This window comes from Canis lupus, chromosome 5 (genome assembly GCF_048164855.1).
Source record: "Canis lupus baileyi chromosome 5, mCanLup2.hap1, whole genome shotgun sequence".
NCBI lineage: Eukaryota > Metazoa > Chordata > Mammalia > Carnivora > Canidae > Canis > Canis lupus.
Genome location: NC_132842.1, coordinates 10,001,505 through 10,012,162, shown reverse-complemented (window position 1 = coordinate 10,012,162; position 10,658 = coordinate 10,001,505). Strand labels below are relative to the sequence as shown.

Genomic DNA, 10,658 nt, shown 5'->3' with positions numbered 1-10,658 from the left:
ACACTGATATCATTGGATTCTATATATGGTGGCACAAATCTTAATGTATCATCTCAGGTGATTAAGAAATATAACTTTCTTTATTTTCTATACTTTAACTTAATTTTCATTTTGATCCCTCATTCTACTACTCTGACAGGCAATATCAACTTTTCAGAATTTCATATCCCCTTCCCCGTTGTGTCAAGGTGCCAGGGAAATTTCTACCAAAGCATTAGAGAAGTGAGTGATTCCTCAGAAACCAAATAACAGTTTTTTAAATCTCGCATTTGCTCAATAAATACTTGATCTACTGCTTCTGGAAAAATACAAAAGTATTTATAGAATAAGTTTTTATCTGTAACCCATTCCATTCTTAAAATGATTTGACATAATCATAAAAAAAAAAAAGAGAATGAGATTGGGGAGCCTGGATGGCTCAGTCAGAGAAGTGTCTGCCTTCTGGACATGATGTCAGGGTTCTGGGATTGAGCCCCACATTGGGTGGCTCCCGGCTCCATGAGGAGTCTACTTCTCCCTCTGTCTCTGCCCTTCCCCCTGCTTGTGCTCTCTCTATCAAATAAATATATAAAATCTTAAAAAAAAAAAAAAGAAAAAAGAAAGAAAAGAATGAGATCTTGCCATTTGCAACAACAATGGATGGACCTAGAGTATATTATACCAAGCGAAATAAGTCAAAGAAAGACAAATACCATATGACTTCACTTATATGTGGAATCCAAAAAATAAAACAAATGAATGAACAAACAAACAAAGCAGAAATAGACCCATAAATACAGAGCACAAACTAGTGGTTGCCAGAAGGGAACAGGTGAAGGGATGGGCAAAATCAGCAAAGGGCAGTGGGAGATACAGGCTTCCATTATGGAGTGAATAAGTCACGAGGATCAAAGCTACATCGTAGGGAATCTAGTCAATGATACTCTAGTAGTGCTGTATGGTGACAGATGGGAGCTACATTTCTGAGCACAGCATAACATTTGGAGTGATCAAATCACTATGTTGTATATTGAAATTAATGTTACATTGTGTGTCAAGTATACTTCACTATAACATCAATAAATAAATACATATATACATAAAAACATAAATAAATACATAATAAAGTACAAATTGAAGCATGTTAAAGAATAAACGATTTTTTTTTTGAGATTTAATTTATGTATTCACGAGAGACACAGAGACACAGGCATAAGGAGAAGCAGGCTCCCTGTGGGGAGCCTGATACGGGACTCGGTCCCAGGACCCCGGGATCATGCCCTGAGCTGGAGGCAGATGATCCACCACTAAACCACCAAGAGTAAATGATTTTAATGATAAAGTTTTAAGTTATGAAGAAAGGGAATATGAATCAAGAGAAAAGAAGGAAGAAAATGTTTCTAAGAATTGAGAACATTTTGTTCTTAGCGTCCAAATAGCCAAGGCAAGGAAGAAAACTGGCAGTCTATAGTTTACCTTATCAGAAAAGAAAAAATGCATTATTCTTTAATGGACATTTTACTTATCAATTAAGTTGAGTATCTTTGAAACAATAATATTTAAACAATGAGAGACTAGCAGCTTAATGGTGAGCAGAATGAGATAGGAGAGACACTGAAGTTGAAACAGTCAGATAAAGTTCTTCAATAAATAAATAAATAAATAAATAAATAAAGTTCTTCGAGATTCATGAGAAATGAAAAGAAAATCTGATGTATTTGTTTGTTTCTCTAAAGTGATTTTGAGGAGTGTGGGAAAAATTTGTATGTGGTAAATCATTTTATTCCCACTTACAGCTATTACAGAAATTGGAGACTTCAAGACCAGATCTATATTTAAGGATGAATAACACTGCCATTTAGTAAATTATTACTGCTATTAATCCAAATCAACTGAAATTGTTCCTTAAAAGTTGGAGCTAACCGAAGTCAAATCAGAGATAGTATAAAAGCATTAACAAAATTAAAAGGCAAATTTGGTCAGTAAGTAAAATCAGATCAAACAAGCAATTTTCAAGGCTCAGAAGTGAATTACTGACCTGGTATAAACCTAGCTCAAGAAACGAATGACATAGGGAATTTAATGGTTGAACCAGAACTAGCCCCATCATGCCTAGCCATGCTAACTGTAAGGATGATGAGGTGCTTTTTGAAAAAAAAAAAAAAAAAAAGCGGGGAGGAGAGAGAGAGAATTGAGAATTCAGTTAAAAACTGCTCTCCTGTGATCATCTTATAGGAAAAAAAATGCCTATTTACTGAACAAAGTACATCCAAGAATACCCATCACTTCGGTGACAAGAAAAATCATGATAATAATAATTAAATTGTGTGCTTGTGGAATTTCAGAGAAAGCCCATGGAGAAAGCACAATTAAATCAGCCTTACTCTTGTTCTAACATTACCCGCCCCAGTAGGTTTAAACACTATAAGCCCTTTGGGAGTCACATCAACTGCTCAGGTCCACGGGATGGCTCAAGTGCCTTGTTACTATGATGGATAAATGGCACCCTTCTGACCTGAAAGAGTTAATATGATGCCCCCACCACCATGTATTACTAGGGAGATCCCTAAGATATTACCTGGTCCTAGTAAGAAAAGAACCCATTTGTTCCCAAAGTTTTCTACTCATAAAACCCAGCAAAGACCCCTTTTTCTTTCTACATCCAACCCCCATGCCTGCCTACCCTAAAAACCATATTCTGTAAACCAAATTTTCAAACTGTAAGACTGGCTTTTCTCATGAGGCAAAGAAAAAAAACCTCTGTGATTAATGCTCTGCTAAAAGCATAGAATGTAAAATGGGAAGATTATTTATGGTTCTTCTCTTTAGGAGCTAATAGAGTCAGACGTTAGCCTAAAAGGTTGGAAATCCTACAGTGGGATTTTTTTTTCAACAGATAAAAGTGGCTTCTGGAAAGCAGCATAAATACTGTCTGCAGTAAGCCATAAGCACTAATAATTTTGCTATAAGTGCTCAGTCAAAGGGAGATGAACATTTTAAATGTTATTAAAAAATGGACAGCATATTATCTTGAAAGCCACAGTGAAATACTAACCTAAGTGACAAGCATGGCTTTCTGTGCCATGTTTTAAGATGGACGGTGGTTGGAGGGATTTACCAGAGCACTCTTCCACATAGTCAAATCACATTCAGTGGCTCAAAATGTAATATGGATTGAATTTTCAATTTCTAGTTATATTTTCCCCAAGGCTGTTACATTTTTTTTCTCCTAAACTGTTCATTCTTCTTTGGTTAATTCTGTTTGAAAGACCTGCTTTGCTGATTATCCAAGATAGACAAGAGAACATAAAGCTTGATTTCACTACCTTCGACATTGTTAAAACTTAATTTGGCAGAGAGAGGTTTGGTCATTTTGTTTGTTTGTATTTTTCTAGCAGGGTATTTCCAGTGAAAAGCTTTTGGCATTTTTGTTCCCTTTTTACTTTTTTAAGGTCTTTTTTTTTAAAGATTTATTTATTTATGAGAGAGAGAGAGAGGCAGAGACACAGGAGGAGGGAGAAGCACGCTCCATGCCGGGAGCCCGACGCGGGACTCGATCCCGGGTCTCCAGGATCACGCCCTAGGCCAAAGGCAGGCACTAAACCGCTGAGCCACCCAGGGATCCCCGTATTTTTTAAAGTTACTCTACTCCTAGTGATATGGGGCTTGAACTCACAACACCAAGATCAAGAGTCATATGCTCTATCACTAAGATAGCTGGGCACATCTTGTTCCCTTTATTGAAAATCAGGAGTGTTAGGGAACCTGAGTGGTACAGTGGTTGAACATCCAACTCCTCACTTCAGCGTGGGTCATGACCTCAGGGCCATGGGATTGAATGCCATGTTAGGCTCCATGCTCGGTGGACAGTCTGAGATTCTCTCTTTTCTCTCCATCTCCCTCTGTGCCCCCATCTCCTCTCAAATAAATAAATAAATCTTTAAAAAATAAAAATAAAAATCACGAGTACTAAAAGTTTACTTTTTGGGGCAGCCCGTGTGGCTCAGTGGTTTAGCGCCGCCTTCAGTCCAGGGCCTGATCCTGGAGACCTGGGATCGAGTCCCACGTTGGGCTCCCGGCATGGAGCCTGCTTCTCCCTCTGCCTGTGTCTCTGCCTCTCTCTCTCTCTCTCTCTGTGTGTCTCTCATGAATAAATAAATAAATAATCTTTAAAAAATAAATAAATAAAAATAAAAATAAAATTTTACTTTTTTTTTAGTGGTGTTCTTTAATAAAGTTGATTTAGGGGAACCCTGGGTGGCTCAGCGGTTTGGTGCTTTGGCCCAGGGCGCGATCCTGGAGTCCCGGGATCCAGTCCCGCTTAGGGCTCGGCATGGAGCCTGCTTCTTCTTTTTATTTTATTTTATTTTATTTTTAAGATTTTATTTATTTATTCATTAGAATACACAGAGAGGAGAAAGAAAGAGAGGCGGAGAGAGAAGCAGGCTCCTCCATGCAGGGAGCCCAACTTGGGATTCAATCTCGGGACTCCAGGATCATGCCCTGGGCGGAAGGCAGGCGCTGAACCGCTGAGCCACCCAGGCTGCCCATGGAGCCTGCTTCTCCCTCCTCCTGTGTCTCTGCCTCTCTCTCTCTCTGTCTATCATGAATAAATAAATAAATCTTTAAAAAAATTAAAAAGTTGATTTAATGAGTTACTAGAAATAAAGAAATAACAATTTGGAAATTAAAAGGCTTGAAGATTGCCTCTTTATAGTAAAAGAGATTTCCACAAAACAGATGTGTGGGTTGTCAGTAAGTCAACAATTCCTTACTGGTCTAATTTTGGGGGTGATTAAAACAATTATATGCACAGAAATAGTACTGTTACCAGATGATTCCGTGGTTGATTTTGATCAAGGTAACCAATGAGTAACAGCATCTTGGTGGGATGAACAGCTCCAGAGGAATCCTACTTCCACGTGGATGGAAAAGTCTAGATATGGGTTGATATTAGAGGGGTATTCTGGATCAGACTTCCTCCTTCCTCAGTATGTTCAGAATGGTGTGCAAACGTGTGTCATGAAAGCAGTTCATGAATCTACAGTGTTCGAATTTTTTTTTTTTTTTGCTAAGATTTTTATTAAAAGAGAGCATGTGTGCCAGTGGGGGGAAGGGCAGAAGAGAAGGAGAGAGAGAATCTCAGGCAGACTCTGCACTGAGTGCTGAGCCACTCCCAACATTCAATCCAATGACCCTGAGATCATGACCTGAGCCAAAACCAAGAGTTAGATCCTTAAACTACTGAGCCACTCAGGTGCCCCTGCAGCAGTCAATTTCTTAACAGAAGAAAAAAAAATCTGAAGTAAATAAGGCATAGATAAGTCGATAGTTATAGACCTAAGTCAACCCAGTTTCAACAGGAAACAGATAACACAGTGAAACAAGATAATTAAACATTATTAAATGAAGAGACTACTTATAAAGGTGTTGTATTACTTTGCTAGGGCTTCCATTACAAAATACCACAGATTGGGTGGCTTAAACAACTGGAATTTCATTGTCACTCAGTTCTGGGACTCAAGTCCCAAATCAAGGTGTTGGCAGGTTGATTTCTTCTGAGGGCTGTGAGGGAAGGGTCTCTCTCCTTGGCTTGTCAGTGGCCCTCTTCTTACTGTGCCTTTGTGATGTCTTCCCTCTGTGTCTGTGTCCAAATTTCTCCTTTTGAGAAGAACAACAGTCATAATGAACGAGGGGCCCACCCTACTGACCTCACTTTAATATGATCCCCTCTATAAAGATTCCATGAATGGTGGGGGGAAGGAGAGAACATAACTGAACCCATAACAACTGTAGATAGCATTTGAGGAAACCATAAGAGATAACACAGTATCCTAATAGCACCAGGGAGCTGTTTCTGCTGTAGGTAGGAAGAGCTCCTCAGAACCCAGAAAGGGCACAGCCATGGGAAGACCGCTGTCGTACAGGAACCAGGGCTTTCAGTAAAAGGATTCAGCCCACAAGATGCAACCCGGCAGGACTGGAGCCCGAATGTAGAAGGGATAAATGCCCTGATTTACTCACCTCCTCCCCTTCCATCTCCTCTTCTTGGTTCCTCCCATAGGTCTTCCCCTGGGCCAACTGGAAACCAAAGAGCAAGGCAGTAGGTCAGTCCACATGAGCCGGCCTCTCGGGGCACTTTGCAGGGTGCAAAAGGGTAAAGAAAGAATCTGGAGATAACCAGAAGATATCCAATGTATTGCCTATTAAAATCCATAAAACAGTTAGTGGATTTTTTTTTTTTTTAATTTATGATAGTCACACAGAGAGAGAGAGGCAGAGACATAGGCAGAGGGAGAAGCAGGCTCCATGCACCGGGAGCCTGACATGGGATTCGATCCCGGGTCTCCAGGATCGCGCCCTGGGCCAAAGGCAGGCACTAAACCGCTGCACCACCCAGGAATCCCCAGTTAGTGGAATTTTTTTTTTTTTTTTTTTTTTTTTTATTTTATGATAGTCACAGAGAGAGAGAGAGAAAGGCAGAGACATAGGCAGAGGGAGAAGCAGGCTCCATGCACCGGGAGCCCGACGTGGGATTCGATCCCGGGTCTCCAGGATCGCGCCCTGGGCCAAAGGCAGGCGCCAAACCGCTGCGCCACCCAGGGATCCCCAGTTAGTGGATTTTTAAGAGTTCCTTATATTTCTATTTTTCTCTATATATTTTAAATAATTCACAGTAAACATTTTAAGAGAAATTTACAGTTTATGTGTTATGTGGGGGAAAAATACACACAGTATAACCACTATACAGGTTTTGAAGGATATACTCAAAAATACAACATAATCCCTGGGTGGCTCAGCAGTTCAGAGCCTGCCTTCGGCCCAGAGTGTGATCCTGGAGTCCTGGGATCGAGTCCCACATCAGGCTCCCTGCATGGAGACTGCTTCTCCCTCTGCTTGTGTCTCTGCCTCTCTCTCTCTGTTTCTCGTGAATAAATAAATAAAATCTTTAAAAAAAAAATACAACAATCTGAGACGCCTGGGTGTCTCAGCAGTTGATCATCTGCCTTTGGTTCAGGGCATGATCCTGGAGTCCAGGGATTGAGTCCCATATCAGGCTCCTTGCACGGAGCCTGCTTCTCCTCCCTCTGCCTATGTCTCTGCCTCTCTCTGTGTCTCTCATGAATAAATAAATTAAATCTTTTAAAAATTAAAAAATATAATAAAAAAATAAATAAATAAATATATAAAACAATATTTATCTCCTGGTTGAGGGTTAAGGAAAGTTTTTATTTTCTTTTTTTTTTTTTCTTACTTTGCTACTAAGAAATTTTTTAGGGGCCCTTGGCTGACTCAGTCAGTAGAACATGCGACTCTTGATCTTGGGTGGTGAGTTCAAGTTCCATGTTGTCCGTAGAGTTTACTTAAAAAAAGAAAGAAGTTTTTTTTTTAAGATTTTCTTTATTTATTCATGAGAGACACACAGAGAGAAAGGCAGAGACACAGGCAGAGGGAGAAGCAGGCTCCACACAGGGAGCCCAACCCGGGACTCGATCCCAGGACCCCGGGATCATGCCCTGGGCCAAGAGGGTGCTAAACCACTGAGCCACCCGGGCTGCCCATCTTCAGCGTTCTAGAAGGGACCCTGATGTAAGTTATTTTAAACCCTAGGTGTCAGAAGCCTGACCTCACCAGCAATCAACAATCTTTGCTTAGGGCTCTGTCAAGAATGTGTGTGAAAATTTTGCATATGGATCCTCAAAACAAAACAAAACAAAACAAAAAAACACCCCTTTCCTATGGAGTGCCGAACACACTCAGGCCTCCTTTGATGGGAACATGAACAAAGACATCAGTTCTCTGGAGTCACCATGGTAAGATTTTCTACATGACTTCTGCAACGTCGTAGTAGGATCTCTGTTTTGATATTGCTGAACAGATGCAAAGTTTTAACTTCGATAGAAAGGTTATAGCATACATTCCATATGCCTTTATAAGTTCTATGACATGGTAAATAAAGTAAAAAACCTGCATCTACACATATGCTATAAAAGTCTCATATCACTTTTCATCAGCAGAGTAGGAGTTACGTACCAAGCATGTGCAAACATGTAATATTAGATCTTTCCAGCTTAAAAAAAAAAAAAAAGTAAGCTTTTTCTCAAACTAACAATGATTGTATTCCTCAGAGAGCTGTGAATATGTAAAGTTTGAAGTTTTTATGTCCAACTGTTCTTAAAGTTATTTGAGGGCAGAAAAAGGTCACCAGGATTTTTAAAAATCATTTTATACAAAAACAGCTGAACTGGCCTCCTCTGACATCCCCCGACTATGAAATGGAAAGAAACCTTCCTTGCTTAAACCTGAACAGCATGGCACCACTTCAGAAAGAGAGCAAGAATATTTTTACATTGGAATGCTTTCTCAGATTTGATCATTGGCTGTTATCTATTAAAGCTGTTTTCACTCTAAAGAATGTGACTTCTCGTGATAAATAAAACTGATTAAGAAAATTTTTTTCTGAAATTTGGATTATACTAAGTAAGAGAGAAAACAGAAATTCAAAACATCATGACTTAATTAGTACATTTACTTTTCCTACCAGTCTATATGTATATATAGAAACTCAGAGTGAAATGCAGAGAAAGAAGCTAAAAGACTATTTCTAAAGCCCAATTAAGGTTCAAAGTATTCCAATGCATATTAAAGTTAATCTTTTATTCTTCACCAAAATATTTAGTATGGCTTTGAGTAGAGACCTCCTTCTAAGGTATTTAAGCCTTTATAATGGTTTGGCTGTGCATTGTTACCACACTCTCACAAACAAAATGATCTGAAACATGGTATACTTACTTATTCTTTTTCTTTTTTAAGATTTTATTTATTTATTCATGAGAGACACAGAGAGAGAGAGAGGCAGAGACACAGGCAGAGGGAGAAGCAGGCTCCCTGCATGGAGCCTGAGGTGGGACTCGATCCAGGGTCTCCAGGATCACGCCCTGGGCTGAAGGCAGTGCTAAACCGCTGAGCCACTCCGGCTGCCCTCATTCCTTTTTTATTTTATTGTTGTTGTTTCACTTATTTAAATATTAATTAGTTTACTTATTTTTAGAGAGAAAAAGAGAGAGCACGAGCTGGGGGAGGGGGACAGGGAGAGTCTCAAGCCGACTCCACCCTGAGCCCAGAGCCTACTCGGGACTCATCCCAAGACACTGAGATCATGACCCAAGCTAAAACCAAGAGTTAGATGCTTAACCAAATGAGTCATCCAGGTGCCCAAGTTTTTGGTTTTTTTGTTTTTGTTTTTTTAATATTTTATTTATTTATTCATGAGAGATACAGAGAAAGAGAGAGAGAGAGGCAGAGATACAGGCAGAGGGAGAAGCAGGCTCCATGCAGGGAGCCCGACACAGGACTGGATCTCGGGTCTCCAGGATCGCGCCCTGGGCCGAAGGTGGCGCTAAACTGCTGAGCCACCCGGGCTGCCCCCAAGTTTTTATTTAAGTAATCTCCACATGAGGGGTGCCTAGTTGGAGTCGGTTAAGCATCTGACTTAGGCTCAGATCATGATCTCTGGGTCCTGGGATGCGCCCCAGATTGGGCTCCTTGCTCAGCAGAGTCTGCTTGTCCCTCTCCCTCTGCTGCCCACCTCCCCTTGCTCATGCTCTATCTCTCTCAAGTAAATAAAATCATTAAAAAAAAGTCACATGTTCTTCCAACTGAGCCAGTCAGATGCCCCTATACTTGCTTATTTTAAGTGATGAATCTCTCAGACAATATGCAGATGTCCACCAGTATAGGGAAATCCATATATTGATGTAGATAGATATGCAATATATTATTGAAAGTTGCGGTAAGGGGGAATTGGAATAATGTCTTTTAGTTATTTTCCAATAAAATTTAAAGGGGGAGTACTTAAAAAATGGTTAAAATGGTAAATTTTATGTTATGCATATTTTACCACAATAAAAAATTTCCCCCAAAAATTACGTTTATAAAACCTAAATACATATAATTTTTATTTGCCAACCATATTTTAACAAAGCTAGGGGAAATTTTTTGTTTAAGATTTTATTTATTTATTCATGAGAGATGCAGAGAATGAGGCAGAGACACAGGCAGAGGGAGAAGCAAACTCCCTGCAGGGAGCCCAATATGGGACTCAATCCCAGGACCCCAGGATCACGCCCTAAGCCAAAGGCAGATGCTCAAGCACTGAGCCACCCAGATGTCCCACTGGGAAAAAATTTTCCTGGGGGAAAGTACCAGGAAAATAGGAGACAAAGATTCACATACATTGAAGGAGTTCTGAAAGTGCCTTGAATAAATAATGCAATTGAAGCAAGTTCTTTGATTATAATATGGTGAATCTGTATGCCTGACGCTCAGCAATAATATAACAAACCTGAAATGGTCACAGAGTGTAGAAAAGAAATCAGGCCACACATCAGATTTCATACAAATGAAGTGTGATTATCGTCACTTAAAGAGCAAACATAATACTCTATAATTCTTAATTTCAAGAAATTTGAGACAGGGACTACTGGGTGGCTCAGCAGTTGAGCACCTGCTTTCGGCCGAGGGCGTGCTCCTGGAGTCCAGGGATCGAGTCCCGCATCAGGCCCCCTGCATGGAGCCTGCTTCTCCCCCTGTCTGTCACAAATAAATAAATAAAATCTAAAAAGAAAAAAAGGGAAAAAAGAAATTTGAGACATATCTATGCCCTAGGAGCATTAAAT

General features: G+C 40.0%; 1 long non-coding RNA gene across 1 annotated transcript in view; it reads right to left on the bottom strand.

The window, feature by feature from the left end:
• Nucleotides 1–5,395: 5,395 nt before the first annotated feature.
• LOC140632869 (uncharacterized) overlaps nucleotides 5,396–10,658 on the bottom strand; it is a 38,226-nt gene continuing 32,963 nt past the window's right edge. The window contains exons 2-3 of the long non-coding RNA XR_012030527.1: nucleotides 6,004–6,060; nucleotides 5,396–5,640 (exon numbers count right to left, since the gene is read on the bottom strand). This is a non-coding gene — a long non-coding RNA (uncharacterized lncRNA). The remainder of the gene's footprint in view (nucleotides 5,641–6,003; nucleotides 6,061–10,658) is intronic.